General features: G+C 45.2%; 18 non-coding genes across 18 annotated transcripts; all 18 read left to right on the top strand.

Moving 5' to 3' along the window:
- The first annotated feature begins 352 nt into the window (after window positions 1-352).
- LOC141195436 (U2 spliceosomal RNA) lies at window positions 353-543 on the top strand. Its single transcript, XR_012268027.1, has one exon. It is a non-coding gene; the product is annotated as a U2 spliceosomal RNA (small nuclear RNA).
- Window positions 544-1,666: 1,123 nt separating this feature from the next.
- Window positions 1,667-1,857, top strand: LOC141195435 (U2 spliceosomal RNA). The gene has a single exon (XR_012268026.1). It is a non-coding gene; the product is annotated as a U2 spliceosomal RNA (small nuclear RNA).
- A 1,119-nt stretch (window positions 1,858-2,976) lies between these two features.
- Window positions 2,977-3,167, top strand: LOC141196078 (U2 spliceosomal RNA). Its single transcript, XR_012268644.1, has one exon. It is a non-coding gene; the product is annotated as a U2 spliceosomal RNA (small nuclear RNA).
- A 1,120-nt stretch (window positions 3,168-4,287) lies between these two features.
- On the top strand, window positions 4,288-4,478 carry LOC141196142 (U2 spliceosomal RNA). The gene has a single exon (XR_012268707.1). It is a non-coding gene; the product is annotated as a U2 spliceosomal RNA (small nuclear RNA).
- A 1,120-nt stretch (window positions 4,479-5,598) lies between these two features.
- Window positions 5,599-5,789, top strand: LOC141195434 (U2 spliceosomal RNA). Its single transcript, XR_012268025.1, has one exon. It is a non-coding gene; the product is annotated as a U2 spliceosomal RNA (small nuclear RNA).
- A 1,121-nt stretch (window positions 5,790-6,910) lies between these two features.
- Window positions 6,911-7,101, top strand: LOC141195433 (U2 spliceosomal RNA). The gene has a single exon (XR_012268024.1). It is a non-coding gene; the product is annotated as a U2 spliceosomal RNA (small nuclear RNA).
- A 1,119-nt stretch (window positions 7,102-8,220) lies between these two features.
- LOC141195432 (U2 spliceosomal RNA) lies at window positions 8,221-8,411 on the top strand. The gene has a single exon (XR_012268023.1). It is a non-coding gene; the product is annotated as a U2 spliceosomal RNA (small nuclear RNA).
- Window positions 8,412-9,531: 1,120 nt separating this feature from the next.
- LOC141195431 (U2 spliceosomal RNA) lies at window positions 9,532-9,722 on the top strand. Its single transcript, XR_012268022.1, has one exon. It is a non-coding gene; the product is annotated as a U2 spliceosomal RNA (small nuclear RNA).
- Window positions 9,723-10,840: 1,118 nt separating this feature from the next.
- On the top strand, window positions 10,841-11,031 carry LOC141195430 (U2 spliceosomal RNA). The gene has a single exon (XR_012268021.1). It is a non-coding gene; the product is annotated as a U2 spliceosomal RNA (small nuclear RNA).
- Window positions 11,032-12,152: 1,121 nt separating this feature from the next.
- LOC141195428 (U2 spliceosomal RNA) lies at window positions 12,153-12,343 on the top strand. Its single transcript, XR_012268020.1, has one exon. It is a non-coding gene; the product is annotated as a U2 spliceosomal RNA (small nuclear RNA).
- A 1,119-nt stretch (window positions 12,344-13,462) lies between these two features.
- Window positions 13,463-13,653, top strand: LOC141195427 (U2 spliceosomal RNA). The gene has a single exon (XR_012268019.1). It is a non-coding gene; the product is annotated as a U2 spliceosomal RNA (small nuclear RNA).
- Window positions 13,654-14,773: 1,120 nt separating this feature from the next.
- Window positions 14,774-14,964, top strand: LOC141195425 (U2 spliceosomal RNA). The gene has a single exon (XR_012268017.1). It is a non-coding gene; the product is annotated as a U2 spliceosomal RNA (small nuclear RNA).
- Window positions 14,965-16,082: 1,118 nt separating this feature from the next.
- On the top strand, window positions 16,083-16,273 carry LOC141195424 (U2 spliceosomal RNA). The gene has a single exon (XR_012268016.1). It is a non-coding gene; the product is annotated as a U2 spliceosomal RNA (small nuclear RNA).
- A 1,121-nt stretch (window positions 16,274-17,394) lies between these two features.
- LOC141195423 (U2 spliceosomal RNA) lies at window positions 17,395-17,585 on the top strand. The gene has a single exon (XR_012268015.1). It is a non-coding gene; the product is annotated as a U2 spliceosomal RNA (small nuclear RNA).
- A 1,121-nt stretch (window positions 17,586-18,706) lies between these two features.
- On the top strand, window positions 18,707-18,897 carry LOC141195422 (U2 spliceosomal RNA). The gene has a single exon (XR_012268014.1). It is a non-coding gene; the product is annotated as a U2 spliceosomal RNA (small nuclear RNA).
- A 1,122-nt stretch (window positions 18,898-20,019) lies between these two features.
- Window positions 20,020-20,210, top strand: LOC141195421 (U2 spliceosomal RNA). The gene has a single exon (XR_012268013.1). It is a non-coding gene; the product is annotated as a U2 spliceosomal RNA (small nuclear RNA).
- A 1,120-nt stretch (window positions 20,211-21,330) lies between these two features.
- On the top strand, window positions 21,331-21,521 carry LOC141195420 (U2 spliceosomal RNA). Its single transcript, XR_012268012.1, has one exon. It is a non-coding gene; the product is annotated as a U2 spliceosomal RNA (small nuclear RNA).
- A 1,121-nt stretch (window positions 21,522-22,642) lies between these two features.
- Window positions 22,643-22,833, top strand: LOC141195419 (U2 spliceosomal RNA). Its single transcript, XR_012268011.1, has one exon. It is a non-coding gene; the product is annotated as a U2 spliceosomal RNA (small nuclear RNA).
- Window positions 22,834-23,909: the final 1,076 nt, after the last annotated feature.

Raw genomic sequence — 23,909 nt, 5'->3', positions numbered from 1 at the left:
CTGGACAGCCAGCAGCAGCAGCAGCAGGAGAGGTAATTAATCAGCAACCCTCCTGCTAAGGGTAGACAGCTGCTCGTTCCACCCCCCCCCCCGCCTTAATTGGTTCTCCTCCCTTCCAACGGTGTTGAGGCGGGTGGGAACAGCCGGGGGTTGAGGGTACTGTGCTAAAAGAGGTGGAGTTATGCAGATCTAAAACGCGTGGATTGCAGCAGCAGCAAGCCGAAAAGTGCAGGCATGTGAGGGATCTAGAGGTTGACAGCATGTCTTCTTAACGGGAGTCCAGGTGGCCATCTCCACAAATGGACTTTTCAGAATCCTTGGGTGGCACCGTAGTCGGAAACCAATTCTGGTTATCGCTTCTCGGCCTTTTGGCTAAGATCAAGTGTAGTATCTGTTCTTATCAGTTTAATATCTGATACGTCCCCTATCTGGGGACCATATATTAAATGGATTTTTAGAACAGGGAGATGGAAAAAGAGCTTGCTCTGTCCACTCCACGCATTGACCTGGTATTGCAGTATCTCCAGGACCGGTGCACCCCTTCTTTAATGCAGTTTCTAAAATCAGAAAGAATTGAATTCAATGCTTTTTGTTCATTTTGCTTGTTTGTCGGATTTTGGGATGGACTCTTTGGCTTTGCTTTTCTTCTCCTCATTGGATTTTTCATGTTAAAAGTTGCAGAAGCCAGATGACAAGCTCATTTTGGTTCAACTTCAGCAACTGTGCATTGCATTGCCATGTAATGTAATGTAATGCAATGCTATCTATCTAGCTCTCCCTCTATACTTCCTTTTGGATAAACAGACATATTAGGCAAGCATTTTGGAGCTTTCACCTAAATAACTACAGGTGGTGAGATAAGCTGCACAATATAATTGACCTTTCAGTATATTGTTGCACACACACCATCTATTTAGCAAATGCCCTTGTTATCAACAGCAGCCTTTTAAACTCACCTGAGCTAACAGGTATGTGAGCTGGTTACTCTGCTGCGCTTAAAATTTCTTTTTTGGTTTGCTACAATGCCTTTTCTGAAACGTTGTCTCCCTCTGCTGGAACACTGACTTCTTTCATTTAATGCCTGCAGACTATAAAAGAGAAACCAACCCAAAAAGTTTGGTTGATTAGTCTGTGGCATTCTTTTAAACTGTTGCTTATGGCGGTCTCTGTGAGCTTCTCAGTGACATTCAGCCATCCAGGTATCCCGCCTGCAGTAGACGGAATGTGTCAATGGAACGCTGGCTGCGCGTGTCATAATAGGCTCTGAGCCTTTATATACCTGCGTACAGCAGCAGCCACCTTCAGTCTGCTGCTGGACAGCCAGCAGCAGCAGCAGCAGGAGAGGTAATTAATCAGCAACCCTCCTGCTAAGGGTAGACAGCTGCTCGTTCCACCCCCCCCCCCCCGCCTTAATTGGTTCTCCTCCCTTCCAACGGTGTTGAGGCGGGTGGGAACAGCCGGGGGTTGAGGGTACTGTGCTAAAAGAGGTGGAGTTATGCAGATCTAAAACGCGTGGATTGCAGCAGCAGCAAGCCGAAAAGTGCAGGCATGTGAGGGATCTAGAGGTTGACAGCATGTCTTCTTAACGGGAGTCCAGGTGGCCATCTCCACAAATGGACTTTTCAGAATCCTTGGGTGGCACCGTAGTCGGAAACCAATTCTGGTTATCGCTTCTCGGCCTTTTGGCTAAGATCAAGTGTAGTATCTGTTCTTATCAGTTTAATATCTGATACGTCCCCTATCTGGGGACCATATATTAAATGGATTTTTAGAACAGGGAGATGGAAAAAGAGCTTGCTCTGTCCACTCCACGCATTGACCTGGTATTGCAGTATCTCCAGGACCGGTGCACCCCTTCTTTAATGCAGTTTCTAAAATCAGAAAGAATTGAATTCAATGCTTTTTGTTCATTTTGCTTCTTTGTCGGATTTTGGGATGGACTCTTTGGCTTTGCTTTTCTTCTCCTCATTGGATTTTTCATGTTAAAAGTTGCAGAAGCCAGATGACAAGCTCATTTTGGTTCAACTTCAGCAACTGTGCATTGCATTGCCATGTAATGTAATGTAATGCAATGCTATCTATCTAGCTCTCCCTCTATACTTCCTTTTGGATAAACAGACATATTAGGCAAGCATTTTGGAGCTTTCACCTAAATAACTACAGGTGGTGAGATAAGCTGCACAATATAATTGACCTTTCAGTATATTGTTGCACACACACCATCTATTTAGCAAATGCCCTTGTTATCAACAGCAGCCTTTTAAACTCACCTGAGCTAACAGGTATGTGAGCTGGTTACTCTGCTGCGCTTAAAATTTCTTTTTTGGTTTGCTACAATGCCTTTTCTGAAACGTTGTCTCCCTCTGCTGGAACACTGACTTCTTTCATTTAATGCCTGCAGACTATAAAAGAGAAACCAACCCAAAAAGTTTGGTTGATTAGTCTGTGGCATTCTTTTAAACTGTTGCTTATGGCGGTCTCTGTGAGCTTCTCAGTGACATTCAGCCATCCAGGTATCCCGCCTGCAGTAGACGGAATGTGGCAATGGAACGCTGGCTGCGCGTGTCATAATAGGCTCTGAGCCTTTATATACCTGCGCACAGCAGCAGCCACCTTCAGTCTGCTGCTGGACAGCCAGCAGCAGCAGCAGCAGGAGAGGTAATTAATCAGCAACCCTCCTGCTAAGGGTAGACAGCTGCTCGTTCCACCCCCCCCCGCCTTAATTGGTTCTCCTCCCTTCCAACGGTGTTGAGGCGGGTGGGAACAGCCGGGGGTTGAGGGTACTGTGCTAAAAGAGGTGGAGTTATGCAGATCTAAAACGCGTGGATTGCAGCAGCAGCAAGCCGAAAAGTGCAGGCATGTGAGGGATCTAGAGGTTGACAGCATGTCTTCTTAACGGGAGTCCAGGTGGCCATCTCCACAAATGGACTTTTCAGAATCCTTGGGTGGCACCGTAGTCGGAAACCAATTCTGGTTATCGCTTCTCGGCCTTTTAGCTAAGATCAAGTGTAGTATCTGTTCTTATCAGTTTAATATCTGATACGTCCCCTATCTGGGGACCATATATTAAATGGATTTTTAGAACAGGGAGATGGAAAAAGAGCTTGCTCTGTCCACTCCACGCATTGACCTGGTATTGCAGTATCTCCAGGACCGGTGCACCCCTTCTTTAATGCAGTTTCTAAAATCAGAAAGAATTGAATTCAATGCTTTTTGTTCATTTTGCTTGTTTGTCGGATTTTGGGATGGACTCTTTGGCTTTGCTTTTCTTCTCCTCATTGGATTTTTCATGTTAAAAGTTGCAGAAGCCAGATGACAAGCTCATTTTGGTTCAACTTCAGCAACTGTGCATTGCATTGCCATGTAATGTAATGTAATGCAATGCTATCTATCTAGCTCTCCCTCTATACTTCCTTTTGGATAAACAGACATATTAGGCAAGCATTTTGGAGCTTTCACCTAAATAACTACAGGTGGTGAGATAAGCTGCACAATATAATTGACCTTTCAGTATATTGTTGCACACACACCATCTATTTAGCAAATGCCCTTGTTATCAACAGCAGCCTTTTAAACTCACCTGAGCTAACAGGTATGTGAGCTGGTTACTCTGCTGCGCTTAAAATTTCTTTTTTGGTTTGCTACAATGCCTTTTCTGAAACGTTGTCTCCCTCTGCTGGAACACTGACTTCTTTCATTTAATGCCTGCAGACTATAAAAGAGAAACCAACCCAAAAAGTTTGGTTGATTAGTCTGTGGCATTCTTTTAAACTGTTGCTTATGGCGGTCTCTGTCAGCTTCTCAGTGACATTCAGCCATCCAGGTATCCCGCCTGCAGTAGACGGAATGTGGCAATGGAACGCTGGCTGCGCGTGTCATAATAGGCTCTGAGCCTTTATATACCTGTGCACAGCAGCAGCCACCTTCAGTCTGCTGCTGGACAGCCAGCAGCAGCAGCAGCAGGAGAGGTAATTAATCAGCAACCCTCCTGCTAAGGGTAGACAGCTGCTCGTTCCACCCCCCCCCCGCCTTAATTGGTTCTCCTCCCTTCCAACGGTGTTGAGGCGGGTGGGAACAGCCGGGGGTTGAGGGTACTGTGCTAAAAGAGGTGGAGTTATGCAGATCTAAAACGCGTGGATTGCAGCAGCAGCAAGCCGAAAAGTGCAGGCATGTGAGGGATCTAGAGGTTGACAGCATGTCTTCTTAACGGGAGTCCAGGTGGCCATCTCCACAAATGGACTTTTCAGAATCCTTGGGTGGCACCGTAGTCGGAAACCAATTCTGGTTATCGCTTCTCGGCCTTTTGGCTAAGATCAAGTGTAGTATCTGTTCTTATCAGTTTAATATCTGATACGTCCCCTATCTGGGGACCATATATTAAATGGATTTTTAGAACAGGGAGATGGAAAAAGAGCTTGCTCTGTCCACTCCACGCATTGAACTGGTATTTCAGTATCTCCAGGACCGGTGCACCCCTTCTTTAATGCAGTTTCTAAAATCAGAAAGAATTGAATTCAATGCTTTTTGTTCATTTTGCTTGTTTGTCGGATTTTGGGATGGACTCTTTGGCTTTGCTTTTCTTCTCCTCATTGGATTTTTCATGTTAAAAGTTGCAGAAGCCAGATGACAAGCTCATTTTGGTTCAACTTCAGCAACTGTGCATTGCATTGCCATGTAATGTAATGTAATGCAATGCTATCTATCTAGCTCTCCCTCTATACTTCCTTTTGGATAAACAGACATATTAGGCAAGCATTTTGGAGCTTTCACCTAAATAACTACAGGTGGTGAGATAAGCTGCACAATATAATTGACCTTTCAGTATATTGTTGCACACACACCATCTATTTAGCAAATGCCCTTGTTATCAACAGCAGCCTTTTAAACTCACCTGAGCTAACAGGTATGTGAGCTGGTTACTCTGCTGCGCTTAAAATTTCTTTTTTGGTTTGCTACAATGCCTTTTCTGAAACGTTGTCTCCCTCTGCTGGAACACTGACTTCTTTCATTTAATGCCTGCAGACTATAAAAGAGAAACCAACCCAAAAAGTTTGGTTGATTAGTCTGTGGCATTCTTTTAAACTGTTGCTTATGGCGGTCTCTGTGAGCTTCTCAGTGACATTCAGCCATCCAGGTATCCCGCCTGCAGTAGACGGAATGTGGCAATGGAACGCTGGCTGCGCGTGTCATAATAGGCTCTGAGCCTTTATATACCTGCGCACAGCAGCAACCACCTTCAGTCTGCTGCTGGACAGCCAGCAGCAGCAGCAGCAGGAGGGGTAATTAATCAGCAACCCTCCTGCTAAGGGTAGACAGCTGCTCGTTCCACCCCCCCCCCGCCTTAATTGGTTCTCCTCCCTTCCAACGGTGTTGAGGCGGGTGGGAACAGCCGGGGGTTGAGGGTACTGTGCTAAAAGAGGTGGAGTTATGCAGATCTAAAACGCGTGGATTGCAGCAGCAGCAAGCCGAAAAGTGCAGGCATGTGAGGGATCTAGAGGTTGACAGCATGTCTTCTTAACGGGAGTCCAGGTGGCCATCTCCACAAATGGACTTTTCAGAATCCTTGGGTGGCACCGTAGTCGGAAACCAATTCTGGTTATCGCTTCTCGGCCTTTTGGCTAAGATCAAGTGTAGTATCTGTTCTTATCAGTTTAATATCTGATACGTCCCCTATCTGGGGACCATATATTAAATGGATTTTTAGAACAGGGAGATGGAAAAAGAGCTTGCTCTGTCCACTCCACGCATTGACCTGGTATTGCAGTATCTCCAGGACCGGTGCACCCCTTCTTTAATGCAGTTTCTAAAATCAGAAAGAATTGAATTCAATGCTTTTTGTTCATTTTGCTTGTTTGTCGGATTTTGGGATGGACTCTTTGGCTTTGCTTTTCTTCTCCTCATTGGATTTTTCATGTTAAAAGTTGCAGAAGCCAGATGACAAGCTCATTTTGGTTCAACTTCAGCAACTGTGCATTGCATTGCCATGTAATGTAATGTAATGCAATGCTATCTATCTAGCTCTCCCTCTATACTTCCTTTTGGATAAACAGACATATTAGGCAAGCATTTTGGAGCTTTCACCTAAATAACTACAGGTGGTGAGATAAGCTGCACAATATAATTGACCTTTCAGTATATTGTTGCACACACACCATCTATTTAGCAAATGCCCTTGTTATCAACAGCAGCCTTTTAAACTCACCTGAGCTAACAGGTATGTGAGCTGGTTACTCTGCTGCGCTTAAAATTTCTTTTTTGGTTTGCTACAATGCCTTTTCTGAAACGTTGTCTCCCTCTGCTGGAACACTGACTTCTTTCATTTAATGCCTGCAGACTATAAAAGAGAAACCAACCCAAAAAGTTTGGTTGATTAGTCTGTGGCATTCTTTTAAACTGTTGCTTATGGCGGTCTCTGTGAGCTTCTCAGTGACATTCAGCCATCCAGGTATCCCGCCTGCAGTAGACGGAATGTGGCAATGGAACGCTGGCTGCGCGTGTCATAATAGGCTCTGAGCCTTTATATACCTGCGCACAGCAGCAGCCACCTTCAGTCTGCTGCTGGACAGCCAGCAGCAGCAGCAGCAGGAGAGGTAATTAATCAGCAACCCTCCTGCTAAGGGTAGACAGCTGCTCGTTCCACCCCCCCCCCCGCCTTAATTGGTTCTCCTCCCTTCCAACGGTGTTGAGGCGGGTGGGAACAGCCGGGGGTTGAGGGTACTGTGCTAAAAGAGGTGGAGTTATGCAGATCTAAAACGCGTGGATTGCAGCAGCAGCAAGCCGAAAAGTGCAGGCATGTGAGGGATCTAGAGGTTGACAGCATGTCTTCTTAACGGGAGTCCAGGTGGCCATCTCCACAAATGGACTTTTCAGAATCCTTGGGTGGCACCGTAGTCGGAAACCAATTCTGGTTATCGCTTCTCGGCCTTTTGGCTAAGATCAAGTGTAGTATCTGTTCTTATCAGTTTAATATCTGATACGTCCCCTATCTGGGGACCATATATTAAATGGATTTTTAGAACAGGGAGATGGAAAAAGAGCTTGCTCTGTCCACTCCACGCATTGACCTGGTATTGCAGTATCTCCAGGACCGGTGCACCCCTTCTTTAATGCAGTTTCTAAAATCAGAAAGAATTGAATTCAATGCTTTTTGTTCATTTTGCTTGTTTTTCGGATTTTGGGATGGACTCTTTGGCTTTGCTTTTCTTCTCCTCATTGGATTTTTCATGTTAAAAGTTGCAGAAGCCAGATGACAAGCTCATTTTGGTTCAACTTCAGCAACTGTGCATTGCATTGCCATGTAATGTAATGTAATGCAATGCTATCTATCTAGCTCTCCCTCTATACTTCCTTTTGGATAAACAGACATATTAGGCAAGCATTTTGGAGCTTTCACCTAAATAACTACAGGTGGTGAGATAAGCTGCACAATATAATTGACCTTTCAGTATATTGTTGCACACACACCATCTATTTAGCAAATGCCCTTGTTATCAACAGCAGCCTTTTAAACTCACCTGAGCTAACAGGTATGTGAGCTGGTTACTCTGCTGCGCTTAAAATTTCTTTTTTGGTTTGCTACAATGCCTTTTCTGAAACGTTGTCTCCCTCTGCTGGAACACTGACTTCTTTCATTTAATGCCTGCAGACTATAAAAGAGAAACCAACCCAAAAAGTTTGGTTGATTAGTCTGTGGCATTCTTTTAAACTGTTGCTTATGGCGGTCTCTGTGAGCTTCTCAGTGACATTCAGCCATCCAGGTATCCCGCCTGCAGTAGACGGAATGTGGCAATGGAACGCTGGCTGCGCGTGTCATAATAGGCTCTGAGCCTTTATATACCTGCGCACAGCAGCAGCCACCTTCAGTCTGCTGCTGGACAGCCAGCAGCAGCAGCAGCAGGAGAGGTAATTAATCAGCAACCCTCCTGCTAAGGGTAGACAGCTGCTCGTTCCACCCCCCCCCGCCTTAATTGGTTCTCCTCCCTTCCAACGGTGTTGAGGCGGGTGGGAACAGCCGGGGGTTGAGGGTACTGTGCTAAAAGAGGTGGAGTTATGCAGATCTAAAACGCGTGGATTGCAGCAGCAGCAAGCCGAAATGTGCAGGCATGTGATGGATCTAGAGGTTGACAGCATGTCTTCTTAACGGGAGTCCAGGTGGCCATCTCCACAAATGGACTTTTCAGAATCCTTGGGTGGCACCGTAGTCGGAAACCAATTCTGGTTATCGCTTCTCGGCCTTTTGGCTAAGATCAAGTGTAGTATCTGTTCTTATCAGTTTAATATCTGATACGTCCCCTATCTGGGGACCATATATTAAATGGATTTTTAGAACAGGGAGATGGAAAAAGAGCTTGCTCTGTCCACTCCACGCATTGACCTGGTATTGCAGTATCTCCAGGACCGGTGCACCCCTTCTTTAATGCAGTTTCTAAAATCAGAAAGAATTGAATTCAATGCTTTTTGTTCATTTTGCTTGTTTGTCGGATTTTGGGATGGACTCTTTGGCTTTGCTTTTCTTCTCCTCATTGGATTTTTCATGTTAAAAGTTGCAGAAGCCAGATGACAAGCTCATTTTGGTTCAACTTCAGCAACTGTGCATTGCATTGCCATGTAATGTAATGTAATGCAATGCTATCTATCTAGCTCTCCCTCTATACTTCCTTTTGGATAAACAGACATATTAGGCAAGCATTTTGGAGCTTTCACCTAAATAACTACAGGTGGTGAGATAAGCTGCACAATATAATTGACCTTTCAGTATATTGTTGCACACACACCATCTATTTAGCAAATGCCCTTGTTAACAACAGCAGCCTTTTAAACTCACCTGAGCTAACAGGTATGTGAGCTGGTTACTCTGCTGCGGTTAAAATTTCTTTTTTGGTTTGCTACAATGCCTTTTCTGAAACGTTGTCTCCTTCTGCTGGAACACTGACTTCTTTCATTTAATGCCTGCAGACTATAAAAGAGAAACCAACCCAAAAAGTTTGGTTGATTAGTCTGTGGCATTCTTTTAAACTGTTGCTTATGGCGGTCTCTGTGAGCTTCTCAGTGACATTCAGCCATCCAGGTATCCCGCCTGCAGTAGACGGAATGTGGCAATGGAACGCTGGCTGCGCGTGTCATAATAGGCTCTGAGCCTTTATATACCTGCGCACAGCAGCAGCCACCTTCAGTCTGCTGCTGGACAGCCAGCAGCAGCAGCAGCAGGAGAGGTAATTAATCAGCAACCCTCCTGCTAAGGGTAGACAGCTGCTCGTTCCACCCCCCCCCCGCCTTAATTGGTTCTCCTCCCTTCCAACGGTGTTGAGGCGGGTGGGAACAGCCGGGGGTTGAGGGTACTGTGCTAAAAGAGGTGGAGTTATGCAGATCTAAAACGCGTGGATTGCAGCAGCAGCAAGCCGAAAAGTGCAGGCATGTGAGGGATCTAGAGGTTGACAGCATGTCTTCTTAACGGGAGTCCAGGAGGCCATCTCCACAAATGGACTTTTCAGAATCCTTGGGTGGCACCGTAGTCGGAAACCAATTCTGGTTATCGCTTCTCGGCCTTTTGGCTAAGATCAAGTGTAGTATCTGTTCTTATCAGTTTAATATCTGATACGTCCCCTATCTGGGGACCATATATTAAATGGATTTTTAGAACAGGGAGATGGAAAAAGAGCTTGCTCTGTCCACTCCACGCATTGACCTGGTATTGCAGTATCTCCAGGACCGGTGCACCCCTTCTTTAATGCAGTTTCTAAAATCAGAAAGAATTGAATTCAATGCTTTTTGTTCATTTTGCTTGTTTGTCGGATTTTGGGATGGACTCTTTGGCTTTGCTTTTCTTCTCCTCATTGGATTTTTCATGTTAAAAGTTGCAGAAGCCAGATGACAAGCTCATTTTGGTTCAACTTCAGCAACTGTGCATTGCATTGCCATGTAATGTAATGTAATGCAATGCTATCTATCTAGCTCTCCCTCTATACTTCCTTTTGGATAAACAGACATATTAGGCAAGCATTTTGGAGCTTTCACCTAAATAACTACAGGTGGTGAGATAAGCTGCACAATATAATTGACCTTTCAGTATATTGTTGCACACACACCATCTATTTAGCAAATGCCCTTGTTATCAACAGCAGCCTTTTAAACTCACCTGAGCTAACAGGTATGTGAGCTGGTTACTCTGCTGCGCTTAAAATTTCTTTTTTGGTTTGCTACAATGCCTTTTCTGAAACGTTGTCTCCCTCTGCTGGAACACTGACTTCTTTCATTTAATGCCTGCAGACTATAAAAGAGAAACCAACCCAAAAAGTTTGGTTGATTAGTCTGTGGCATTCTTTTAAACTGTTGCTTATGGCGGTCTCTGTGAGCTTCTCAGTGACATTCAGCCATCCAGGTATCCCGCCTGCAGTAGACGGAATGTGGCAATGGAACGCTGGCTGCGCGTGTCATAATAGGCTCTGAGCCTTTATATACCTGCGCACAGCAGCAGCCACCTTCAGTCTGCTGCTGGACAGCCAGCAGCAGCAGCAGCAGGAGAGGTAATTAATCAGCAACCCTCCTGCTAAGGGTAGACAGCTGCTCGTTCCACCCCCCCCGCCTTAATTGGTTCTCCTCCCTTCCAACGGTGTTGAGGCGGGTGGGAACAGCCGGGGGTTGAGGGTACTGTGCTAAAAGAGGTGGAGTTATGCAGATCTAAAACGCGTGGATTGCAGCAGCAGCAAGCCGAAATGTGCAGGCATGTGAGGGATCTAGAGGTTGACAGCATGTCTTCTTAACGGGAGTCCAGGTGGCCATCTCCACAAATGGACTTTTCAGAATCCTTGGGTGGCACCGTAGTCGGAAACCAATTCTGGTTATCGCTTCTCGGCCTTTTGGCTAAGATCAAGTGTAGTATCTGTTCTTATCAGTTTAATATCTGATACGTCCCCTATCTGGGGACCATATATTAAATGGATTTTTAGAACAGGGAGATGGAAAAAGAGCTTGCTCTGTCCACTCCACGCATTGACCTGGTATTGCAGTATCTCCAGGACCGGTGCACCCCTTCTTTAATGCAGTTTCTAAAATCAGAAAGAATTGAATTCAATGCTTTTTGTTCATTTTGCTTGTTTGTCGGATTTTGGGATGGACTCTTTGGCTTTGCTTTTCTTCTCCTCATTGGATTTTTCATGTTAAAAGTTGCAGAAGCCAGATGACAAGCTCATTTTGGTTCAACTTCAGCAACTGTGCATTGCATTGCCATGTAATGTAATGTAATGCAATGCTATCTATCTAGCTCTCCCTCTATACTTCCTTTTGGATAAACAGACATATTAGGCAAGCATTTTGGAGCTTTCACCTAAATAACTACAGGTGGTGAGATAAGCTGCACAATATAATTGACCTTTCAGTATATTGTTGCACACACACCATCTATTTAGCAAATGCCCTTGTTATCAACAGCAGCCTTTTAAACTCACCTGAGCTAACAGGTATGTGAGCTGGTTACTCTGCTGCGCTTAAAATTTCTTTTTTGGTTTGCTACAATGCCTTTTCTGAAACGTTGTCTCCCTCTGCTGGAACACTGACTTCTTTCATTTAATGCCTGCAGACTATAAAAGAGAAACCAACCCAAAAAGTTTGGTTGATTAGTCTGTGGCATTCTTTTAAACTGTTGCTTATGGCGGTCTCTGTGAGCTTCTCAGTGACATTCAGCCATCCAGGTATCCCGCCTGCAGTAGACGGAATGTGGCAATGGAACGCTGGCTGCGCGTGTCATAATAGGCTCTGAGCCTTTATATACCTGCGCACAGCAGCAGCCACCTTCAGTCTGCTGCTGGACAGCCAGCAGCAGCAGCAGCAGGAGAGGTAATTAATCAGCAACCCTCCTGCTAAGGGTAGACAGCTGCTCGTTCCACCCCCCCCCCCGCCTTAATTGGTTCTCCTCCCTTCCAACGGTGTTGAGGCGGGTGGGAACAGCCGGGGGTTGAGGGTACTGTGCTAAAAGAGGTGGAGTTATGCAGATCTAAAACGCGTGGATTGCAGCAGCAGCAAGCCGAAAAGTGCAGGCATGTGAGGGATCTAGAGGTTGACAGCATGTCTTCTTAACGGGAGTCCAGGTGGCCATCTCCACAAATGGACTTTTCAGAATCCTTGGGTGGCACCGTAGTCGGAAACCAATTCTGGTTATCGCTTCTCGGCCTTTTGGCTAAGATCAAGTGTAGTATCTGTTCTTATCAGTTTAATATCTGATACGTCCCCTATCTGGGGACCATATATTAAATGGATTTTTAGAACAGGGAGATGGAAAAAGAGCTTGCTCTGTCCACTCCACGCATTGACCTGGTATTGCAGTATCTCCAGGACCGGTGCACCCCTTCTTTAATGCAGTTTCTAAAATCAGAAAGAATTGAATTCAATGCTTTTTGTTCATTTTGCTTGTTTTTCGGATTTTGGGATGGACTCTTTGGCTTTGCTTTTCTTCTCCTCATTGGATTTTTCATGTTAAAAGTTGCAGAAGCCAGATGACAAGCTCATTTTGGTTCAACTTCAGCAACTGTGCATTGCATTGCCATGTAATGTAATGTAATGCAATGCTATCTATCTAGCTCTCCCTCTATACTTCCTTTTGGATAAACAGACATATTAGGCAAGCATTTTGGAGCTTTCACCTAAATAACTACAGGTGGTGAGATAAGCTGCACAATATAATTGACCTTTCAGTATATTGTTGCACACACACCATCTATTTAGCAAATGCCCTTGTTATCAACAGCAGCCTTTTAAACTCACCTGAGCTAACAGGTATGTGAGCTGGTTACTCTGCTGCGCTTAAAATTTCTTTTTTGGTTTGCTACAATGCCTTTTCTGAAACGTTGTCTCCCTCTGCTGGAACACTGACTTCTTTCATTTAATGCCTGCAGACTATAAAAGAGAAACCAACCCAAAAAGTTTGGTTGATTAGTCTGTGGCATTCTTTTAAACTGTTGCTTATGGCGGTCTCTGTGAGCTTCTCAGTGACATTCAGCCATCCAGGTATCCCGCCTGCAGTAGACGGAATGTGGCAATGGAACGCTGGCTGCGCGTGTCATAATAGGCTCTGAGCCTTTATATACCTGCGCACAGCAGCAGCCACCTTCAGTCTGCTGCTGGACAGCCAGCAGCAGCAGCAGCAGGAGAGGTAATTAATCAGCAACCCTCCTGCTAAGGGTAGACAGCTGCTCGTTCCACCCCCCCCCGCCTTAATTGGTTCTCCTCCCTTCCAACGGTGTTGAGGCGGGTGGGAACAGCCGGGGGTTGAGGGTACTGTGCTAAAAGAGGTGGAGTTATGCAGATCTAAAACGCGTGGATTGCAGCAGCAGCAAGCCGAAATGTGCAGGCATGTGATGGATCTAGAGGTTGACAGCATGTCTTCTTAACGGGAGTCCAGGTGGCCATCTCCACAAATGGACTTTTCAGAATCCTTGGGTGGCACCGTAGTCGGAAACCAATTCTGGTTATCGCTTCTCGGCCTTTTGGCTAAGATCAAGTGTAGTATCTGTTCTTATCAGTTTAATATCTGATACGTCCCCTATCTGGGGACCATATATTAAATGGATTTTTAGAACAGGGAGATGGAAAAAGAGCTTGCTCTGTCCACTCCACGCATTGACCTGGTATTGCAGTATCTCCAGGACCGGTGCACCCCTTCTTTAATGCAGTTTCTAAAATCAGAAAGAATTGAATTCAATGCTTTTTGTTCATTTTGCTTGTTTGTCGGATTTTGGGATGGACTCTTTGGCTTTGCTTTTCTTCTCCTCATTGGATTTTTCATGTTAAAAGTTGCAGAAGCCAGATGACAAGCTCATTTTGGTTCAACTTCAGCAACTGTGCATTGCATTGCCATGTAATGTAATGTAATGCAATGCTATCTATCTAGCTCTCCCTCTATACTTCCTTTTGGATAAACAGACATATTAGGCAAGCATTTTGGAGCTTTCACCTAAATAACTACAGGTGGTGAGATAAGCTGCACAATATAATTGACCTTTCAGTATATTGTTGCACACACACCATCTATTTAGCAAATGCCCTTGTTAACAACAGCAGCCTTTTAAACTCACCTGAGCTAACAGGTATGTGAGCTGGTTACTCTGCTGCGGTTAAAATTTCTTTTTTGGTTTGCTACAATGCCTTTTCTGAAACGTTGTCTCCTTCTGCTGGAACACTGACTTCTTTCATTTAATGCCTGCAGACTATAAAAGAGAAACCAACCCAAAAAGTTTGGTTGATTAGTCTGTGGCATTCTTTTAAACTGTTGCTTATGGCGGTCTCTGTGAGCTTCTCAGTGACATTCAGCCATCCAGGTATCCCGCCTGCAGTAGACGGAATGTGGCAATGGAACGCTGGCTGCGCGTGTCATAATAGGCTCTGAGCCTTTATATACCTGCGCACAGCAGCAGCCACCTTCAGTCTGCTGCTGGACAGCCAGCAGCAGCAGCAGCAGGAGAGGTAATTAATCAGCAACCCTCCTGCTAAGGGTAGACAGCTGCTCGTTCCACCCCCCCCCCGCCTTAATTGGTTCTCCTCCCTTCCAACGGTGTTGAGGCGGGTGGGAACAGCCGGGGGTTGAGGGTACTGTGCTAAAAGAGGTGGAGTTATGCAGATCTAAAACGCGTGGATTGCAGCAGCAGCAAGCCGAAAAGTGCAGGCATGTGAGGGATCTAGAGGTTGACAGCATGTCTTCTTAACGGGAGTCCAGGAGGCCATCTCCACAAATGGACTTTTCAGAATCCTTGGGTGGCACCGTAGTCGGAAACCAATTCTGGTTATCGCTTCTCGGCCTTTTGGCTAAGATCAAGTGTAGTATCTGTTCTTATCAGTTTAATATCTGATACGTCCCCTATCTGGGGACCATATATTAAATGGATTTTTAGAACAGGGAGATGGAAAAAGAGCTTGCTCTGTCCACTCCACGCATTGACCTGGTATTGCAGTATCTCCAGGACCGGTGCACCCCTTCTTTAATGCAGTTTCTAAAATCAGAAAGAATTGAATTCAATGCTTTTTGTTCATTTTGCTTGTTTGTCGGATTTTGGGATGGACTCTTTGGCTTTGCTTTTCTTCTCCTCATTGGATTTTTCATGTTAAAAGTTGCAGAAGCCAGATGACAAGCTCATTTTGGTTCAACTTCAGCAACTGTGCATTGCATTGCCATGTAATGTAATGTAATGCAATGCTATCTATCTAGCTCTCCCTCTATACTTCCTTTTGGATAAACAGACATATTAGGCAAGCATTTTGGAGCTTTCACCTAAATAACTACAGGTGGTGAGATAAGCTGCACAATATAATTGACCTTTCAGTATATTGTTGCACACACACCATCTATTTAGCAAATGCCCTTGTTATCAACAGCAGCCTTTTAAACTCACCTGAGCTAACAGGTATGTGAGCTGGTTACTCTGCTGCGCTTAAAATTTCTTTTTTGGTTTGCTACAATGCCTTTTCTGAAACGTTGTCTCCCTCTGCTGGAACACTGACTTCTTTCATTTAATGCCTGCAGACTATAAAAGAGAAACCAACCCAAAAAGTTTGGTTGATTAGTCTGTGGCATTCTTTTAAACTGTTGCTTATGGCGGTCTCTGTGAGCTTCTCAGTGACATTCAGCCATCCAGGTATCCCGCCTGCAGTAGACGGAATGTGGCAATGGAACGCTGGCTGCGCGTGTCATAATAGGCTCTGAGCCTTTATATACCTGCGCACAGCAGCAGCCACCTTCAGTCTGCTGCTGGACAGCCAGCAGCAGCAGCAGCAGGAGAGGTAATTAATCAGCAACCCTCCTGCTAAGGGTAGACAGCTGCTCGTTCCACCCCCCCCGCCTTAATTGGTTCTCCTCCCTTCCAACGGTGTTGAGGCGGGTGGGAACAGCCGGGGGTTGAGGGTACTGTGCTAAAAGAGGTGGAGTTATGCAGATCTAAAACGCGTGGATTGCAGCAGCAGCAAGCCGAAATGTGCAGGCATGTGAGGGATCTAGAGGTTGACAGCATGTCTTCTTAACGGGAGTCCAGGTGGCCATCTCCACAAATGGACTTTTCAGAATCCTTGGGTGGCACCGTAGTCGGAAACCAATTCTGGTTATCGCTTCTCGGCCTTTTGGCTAAGATCAAGTGTAGTATCTGTTCTTATCAGTTTAATATCTGATACGTCCCCTATCTGGGGACCATATATTAAATGGATTTTTAGAACAGGGAGATGGAAAAAGAGCTTGCTCTGTCCACTCCACGCATTGACCTGGTATTGCAGTATCTCCAGGACCGGTGCACCCCTTCTTTAATGCAGTTTCTAAAATCAGAAAGAATTGAATTCAATGCTTTTTGTTCATTTTGCTTGTTTGTCGGATTTTGGGATGGACTCTTTGGCTTTGCTTTTCTTCTCCTCATTGGATTTTTCATGTTAAAAGTTGCAGAAGCCAGATGACAAGCTCATTTTGGTTCAACTTCAGCAACTGTGCATTGCATTGCCATGTAATGTAATGTAATGCAATGCTATCTATCTAGCTCTCCCTCTATACTTCCTTTTGGATAAACAGGCATATTAGGCAAGCATTTTGGAGCTTTCACCTAAATAACTACAGGTGGTGAGATAAGCTGCACAATATAATTGACCTTTCAGTATATTGTTGAACACACACCATCTATTTAGCAAATGCCCTTGTTATCAACAGCAGCCTTTTAAACTCCCCTGAGCTAACAGGTATGTGAGCTAGTTACTCTGCTGCGCTTAAAATTTCTTTTTTGGTTTGCTACAATGCCTTTTCTGAAACGTTGTCTCCCTCTGCTGGAACACTGACTTCTTTCATTTAATGCCTGCAGACTATAAAAGAGAAACCAACCCAAAAAGTTTGGTTGATTAGTCTGTGGCATTCTTTTAAACTGTTGCTTATGGCGGTCTCTGTGAGCTTCTCAGTGACATTCAGCCATCCAGGTATCCCGCCTGCAGTAGACGGAATGTGGCAATGGAACGCTGGCTGCGCGTGTCATAATAGGCTCTGAGCCTTTATATACCTGCGCACAGCAGCAGCCACCTTCAGTCTGCTGCTGGACAGCCAGCAGCAGCAGCAGCAGGAGAGGTAATTAATCAGCAACCCTCCTGCTAAGGGTAGACAGCTGCTCGTTCCACCCCCCCCCCCGCCTTAATTGGTTCTCCTCCCTTCCAACGGTGTTGAGGCGGGTGGGAACAGCCGGGGGTTGAGGGTACTGTGCTAAAAGAGGTGGAGTTATGCAGATCTAAAACGCGTGGATTGCAGCAGCAGCAAGCCGAAAAGTGCAGGCATGTGAGGGATCTAGAGGTTGACAGCATGTCTTCTTAACGGGAGTCCAGGTGGCCATCTCCACAAATGGACTTTTCAGAATCCTTGGGTGGCACCGTAGTCGGAAACCAATTCTGGTTATCGCTTCTCGGCCTTTTGGCTAAGATCAAGTGTAGTATCTGTTCTTATCAGTTTAATATCTGATACGTCCCCTATCTGGGGACCATATATTAAATGGATTTTTAGAACAGGGAGATGGAAAAAGAGCTTGCTCTGTCCACTCCACGCATTGACCTGGTATTGCAGTATCTCCAGGACCGGTGCACCCCTTCTTTAATGCAGTTTCTAAAATCAGAAAGAATTGAATTCAATGCTTTTTGTTCATTTTGCTTGTTTGTCGGATTTTGGGATGGACTCTTTGGCTTTGCTTTTCTTCTCCTCATTGGATTTTTCATGTTAAAAGTTGCAGAAGCCAGATGACAAGCTCATTTTGGTTCAACTTCAGCAACTGTGCATTGCATTGCCATGTAATGTAATGTAATGCAATGCTATCTATCTAGCTCTCCCTCTATACTTCCTTTTGGATAAACAGGCATATTAGGCAAGCATTTTGGAGCTTTCACCTAAATAACTACAGGTGGTGAGATAAGCTGCACAATATAATTGACCTTTCAGTATATTGTTGCACACACACCATCTATTTAGCAAATGCCCTTGTTATCAACAGCAGCCTTTTAAACTCACCTGAGCTAACAGGTATGTGAGCTAGTTACTCTGCTGCGCTTAAAATTTCTTTTTTGGTTTGCTACAATGCCTTTTCTGAAACGTTGTCTCCCTCTGCTGGAACACTGACTTCTTTCATTTAATGCCTGCAGACTATAAAAGAGAAACCAACCCAAAAAGTTTGGTTGATTAGTCTGTGGCATTCTTTTAAACTGTTGCTTATGGCGGTCTCTGTGAGCTTCTCAGTGACATTCAGCCATCCAGGTATCCCGCCTGCAGTAGACGGAATGTGGCAATGGAACGCTGGCTGCGCGTGTCATAATAGGCTCTGAGCCTTTATATACCTGCGCACAGCAGCAGCCACCTTCAGTCTGCTGCTGGACAGCCAGCAGCAGCAGCAGCAGGAGAGGTAATTAATCAGCAACCCTCCTGCTAAGGGTAGACAGCTGCTCGTTCCACCCCCCCCCCCGCCTTAATTGGTTCTCCTCCCTTCCAACGGTGTTGAGGCGGGTGGGAACAGCCGGGGGTTGAGGGTACTGTGCTAAAAGAGGTGGAGTTATGCAGATCTAAAACGCGTGGATTGCAGCAGCAGCAAGCCGAAAAGTGCAGGCATGTGAGGGATCTAGAGGTTGACAGCATGTCTTCTTAACGGGAGTCCAGGTGGCCATCTCCACAAATGGACTTTTCAGAATCCTTGGGTGGCACCGTAGTCGGAAACCAATTCTGGTTATCGCTTCTCGGCCTTTTGGCTAAGATCAAGTGTAGTATCTGTTCTTATCAGTTTAATATCTGATACGTCCCCTATCTGGGGACCATATATTAAATGGATTTTTAGAACAGGGAGATGGAAAAAGAGCTTGCTCTGTCCACTCCACGCATTGACCTGGTATTGCAGTATCTCCAGGACCGGTGCACCCCTTCTTTAATGCAGTTTCTAAAATCAGAAAGAATTGAATTCAATGCTTTTTGTTCATTTTGCTTGTTTGTCGGATTTTGGGATGGACTCTTTGGCTTTGCTTTTCTTCTCCTCATTGGATTTTTCATGTTAAAAGTTGCAGAAGCCAGATGACAAGCTCATTTTGGTTCAACTTCAGCAACTGTGCATTGCATTGCCATGTAATGTAATGTAATGCAATGCTATCTATCTAGCTCTCCCTCTATACTTCCTTTTGGATAAACAGACATATTAGGCAAGCATTTTGGAGCTTTCACCTAAATAACTACAGGTGGTGAGATAAGCTGCACAATATAATTGACCTTTCAGTATATTGTTGCACACACACCATCTATTTAGCAAATGCCCTTGTTATCAACAGCAGCCTTTTAAACTCACCTGAGCTAACAGGTATGTGAGCTGGTTACTCTGCTGCGCTTAAAATTTCTTTTTTGGTTTGCTACAATGCCTTTTCTGAAACGTTGTCTCCCTCTGCTGGAACACTGACTTCTTTCATTTAATTCCTGCAGACTATAAAAGAGAAACCAACCCAAAAAGTTTGGTTGATTAGTCTGTGGCATTCTTTTAAACTGTTGCTTATGGCGGTCTCTGTGAGCTTCTCAGTGACATTCAGCCATCCAGGTATCCCGCCTGCAGTAGACGGAATGTGGCAATGGAACGCTGGCTGCGCGTGTCATAATAGGCTCTGAGCCTTTATATACCTGCGCACAGCAGCAGCCACCTTCAGTCTGCTGCTGGACAGCCAGCAGCAGCAGCAGCAGGAGAGGTAATTAATCAGCAACCCTCCTGCTAAGGGTAGACAGCTGCTCGTTCCACCCCCCCCCCCCGCCTTAATTGGTTCTCCTCCCTTCCAACGGTGTTGAGGCGGGTGGGAACAGCCGGGGGTTGAGGGTACTGTGCTAAAAGAGGTGGAGTTATGCAGATCTAAAACGCGTGGATTGCAGCAGCAGCAAGCCGAAAAGTGCAGGCATGTGAGGGATCTAGAGGTTGACAGCATGTCTTCTTAACGGGAGTCCAGGTGGCCATCTCCACAAATGGACTTTTCAGAATCCTTGGGTGGCACCGTAGTCGGAAACCAATTCTGGTTATCGCTTCTCGGCCTTTTGGCTAAGATCAAGTGTAGTATCTGTTCTTATCAGTTTAATATCTGATACGTCCCCTATCTGGGGACCATATATTAAATGGATTTTTAGAACAGGGAGATGGAAAAAGAGCTTGCTCTGTCCACTCCACGCATTGACCTGGTATTGCAGTATCTCCAGGACCGGTGCACCCCTTCTTTAATGCAGTTTCTAAAATCAGAAAGAATTGAATTCAATGCTTTTTGTTCATTTTGCTTGTTTGTCGGATTTTGGGATGGACTCTTTGGCTTTGCTTTTCTTCTCCTCATTGGATTTTTCATGTTAAAAGTTGCAGAAGCCAGATGACAAGCTCATTTTGGTTCAACTTCAGCAACTGTGCATTGCATTGCCATGTAATGTAATGTAATGCAATGCTATCTATCTAGCTCTCCCTCTATACTTCCTTTTGGATAAACAGACATATTAGGCAAGCATTTTGGAGCTTTCACCTAAATAACTACAGGTGGTGAGATAAGCTGCACAATATAATTGACCTTTCAGTATATTGTTGCACACACACCATCTATTTAGCAAATGCCCTTGTTATCAACAGCAGCCTTTTAAACTCACCTGAGCTAACAGGTATGTGAGCTGGTTACTCTGCTGCGCTTAAAATTTCTTTTTTGGTTTGCTACAATGCCTTTTCTGAAACGTTGTCTCCCTCTGCTGGAACACTGACTTCTTTCATTTAATGCCTGCAGACTATAAAAGAGAAACCAACCCAAAAAGTTTGGTTGATTAGTCTGTGGCATTCTTTTAAACTGTTGCTTATGGCGGTCTCTGTGAGCTTCTCAGTGACATTCAGCCATCCAGGTATCCCGCCTGCAGTAGACGGAATGTGGCAATGGAACGCTGGCTGCGCGTGTCATAATAGGCTCTGAGCCTTTATATACCTGTGCACAGCAGCAGCCACCTTCAGTCTGCTGCTGGACAGCCAGCAGCAGCAGCAGCAGGAGAGGTAATTAATCAGCAACCCTCCTGCTAAGGGTAGACAGCTGCTCGTTCCACCCCCCCCCCGCCTTAATTGGTTCTCCTCCCTTCCAACGGTGTTGAGGCGGGTGGGAACAGCCGGGGGTTGAGGGTACTGTGCTAAAAGAGGTGGAGTTATGCAGATCTAAAACGCGTGGATTGCAGCAGCAGCAAGCCGAAAAGTGCAGGCATGTGAGGGATCTAGAGGTTGACAGCATGTCTTCTTAACGGGAGTCCAGGTGGCCATCTCCACAAATGGACTTTTCAGAATCCTTGGGTGGCACCGTAGTCGGAAACCAATTCTGGTTATCGCTTCTCGGCCTTTTGGCTAAGATCAAGTGTAGTATCTGTTCTTATCAGTTTAATATCTGATACGTCCCCTATCTGGGGACCATATATTAAATGGATTTTTAGAACAGGGAGATGGAAAAAGAGCTTGCTCTGTCCACTCCACGCATTGACCTGGTATTGCAGTATCTCCAGGACCGGTGCACCCCTTCTTTAATGCAGTTTCTAAAATCAGAAAGAATTGAATTCAATGCTTTTTGTTCATTTTGCTTGTTTGTCGGATTTTGGGATGGACTCTTTGGCTTTGCTTTTCTTCTCCTCATTGGATTTTTCATGTTAAAAGTTGCAGAAGCCAGATGACAAGCTCATTTTGGTTCAACTTCAGCAACTGTGCATTGCATTGCCATGTAATGTAATGTAATGCAATGCTATCTATCTAGCTCTCCCTCTATACTTCCTTTTGATAAACAGACATATTAGGCAAGCATTTTGGAGCTTTCACCTAAATAACTACAGGTGGTGAGATAAGCTGCACAATATAATTGACCTTTCAGTATATTGTTGCACACACACCATCTATTTAGCAAATGCCCTTGTTATCAACAGCAGCCTTTTAAACTCACCTGAGCTAACAGGTATGTGAGCTGGTTACTCTGCTGCGCTTAAAATTTCTTTTTTGGTTTGCTACAATGCCTTTTCTGAAACGTTGTCTCCCACTGCTGGAACACTGACTTCTTTCATTTAATGCCTGCAGACTATAAAAGAGAAACCAACCCAAAAAGTTTGGTTGATTAGTCTGTGGCATTCTTTTAAACTGTTGCTTATGGCGGTCTCTGTGAGCTTCTCAGTGACATTCAGCCATCCAGGTATCCCGCCTGCAGTAGACGGAATGTGGCAATGGAACGCTGGCTGCGCGTGTCATAATAGGCTCTGAGCCTTTATATACCTGCGCACAGCAGCAGCCACCTTCAGTCTGCTGCTGGACAGCCAGCAGCAGCAGCAGCAGGAGAGGTAATTAATCAGCAACCCTCCTGCTAAGGGTAGACAGCTGCTCGTTCCACCCCCCCCCCCCGCCTTAATTGGTTCTCCTCCCTTCCAACGGTGTTGAGGCGGGTGGGAACAGCCGGGGGTTGAGGGTACTGTGCTAAAAGAGGTGGAGTTATGCAGATCTAAAACGCGTGGATTGCAGCAGCAGCAAGCCGAAAAGTGCAGGCATGTGAGGGATCTAGAGGTTGACAGCATGTCTTCTTAACGGGAGTCCAGGTGGCCATCTCCACAAATGGACTTTTCAGAATCCTTGGGTGGCACCGTAGTCGGAAACCAATTCTGGTTATCGCTTCTCGGCCTTTTGGCTAAGATCAAGTGTAGTATCTGTTCTTATCAGTTTAATATCTGATACGTCCCCTATCTGGGGACCATATATTAAATGGATTTTTAGAACAGGGAGATGGAAAAAGAGCTTGCTCTGTCCACTCCACGCATTGACCTGGTATTGCAGTATCTCCAGGACCGGTGCACCCCTTCTTTAATGCAGTTTCTAAAATAAGAAAGAATTGAATTCAATGCTTTTTGTTCATTTTGCTTGTTTGTCGGATTTTGGGATGGACTCTTTGGCTTTGCTTTTCTTCTCCTCATTGGATTTTTCATGTTAAAAGTTGCAGAAGCCAGATGACAAGCTCATTTTGGTTCAACTTCAGCAACTGTGCATTGCATTGCCATGTAATGTAATGTAATGCAATGCTATCTATCTAGCTCTCCCTCTATACTTCCTTTTGGATAAACAGACATATTAGGCAAGCATTTTGGAGCTTTCACCTAAATAACTACAGGTGGTGAGATAAGCTGCACAATATAATTGACCTTTCAGTATATTGTTGCACACACACCATCTATTTAGCAAATGCCCTTGTTATCAACAGCAGCCTTTTAAACTCACCTGAGCTAACAGGTATGTGAGCTGGTTACTCTGCTGCGCTTAAAATTTCTTTTTTGGTTTGCTACAATGCCTTTTCTGAAACGTTGTCTCCCTCTGCTGGAACACTGACTTCTTTCATTTAATGCCTGCAGACTATAAAAGAGAAACCAACCCAAAAAGTTTGGTTGATTAGTCTGTGGCATTCTTTTAAACTGTTGCTTATGGCGGTCTCTGTGAGCTTCTCAGTGACATTCAGCCATCCAGGTATCCCGCCTGCAGTAGACGGAATGTGGCAATGGAACGCTGGCTGCGCGTGTCATAATAGGCTCTGAGCCTTTATATACCTGCGCACAGCAGCAGCCACCTTCAGTCTGCTGCTGGACAGCCAGCAGCAGCAGCAGCAGGAGAGGTAATTAATCAGCAACCCTCCTGCTAAGGGTAGACAGCTGCTCGTTCCACCCCCCCCCCGCCTTAATTGGTTCTCCTCCCTTCCAACGGTGTTGAGACGGGTGGGAACAGCCGGGGGTTGAGGGTACTGTGCTAAAAGAGGTGGAGTTATGCAGATCTAAAACGCGTGGATTGCAGCAGCAGCAAGCCGAAAAGTGCAGGCATGTGAGGGATCTAGAGGTTGACAGCATGTCTTCTTAACGGGAGTCCAGGTGGCCATCTCCACAAATGGACTTT

The sequence above is a fragment of the Phyllobates terribilis genome, unplaced genomic scaffold (assembly GCF_046119375.1).
Source record: "Phyllobates terribilis strain yellow unplaced genomic scaffold, ASM4611937v1 Scaffold_74__1_contigs__length_7073193, whole genome shotgun sequence".
NCBI lineage: Eukaryota > Metazoa > Chordata > Amphibia > Anura > Dendrobatidae > Phyllobates > Phyllobates terribilis.
This window is presented reverse-complemented; position numbering and strand designations above follow the sequence as displayed.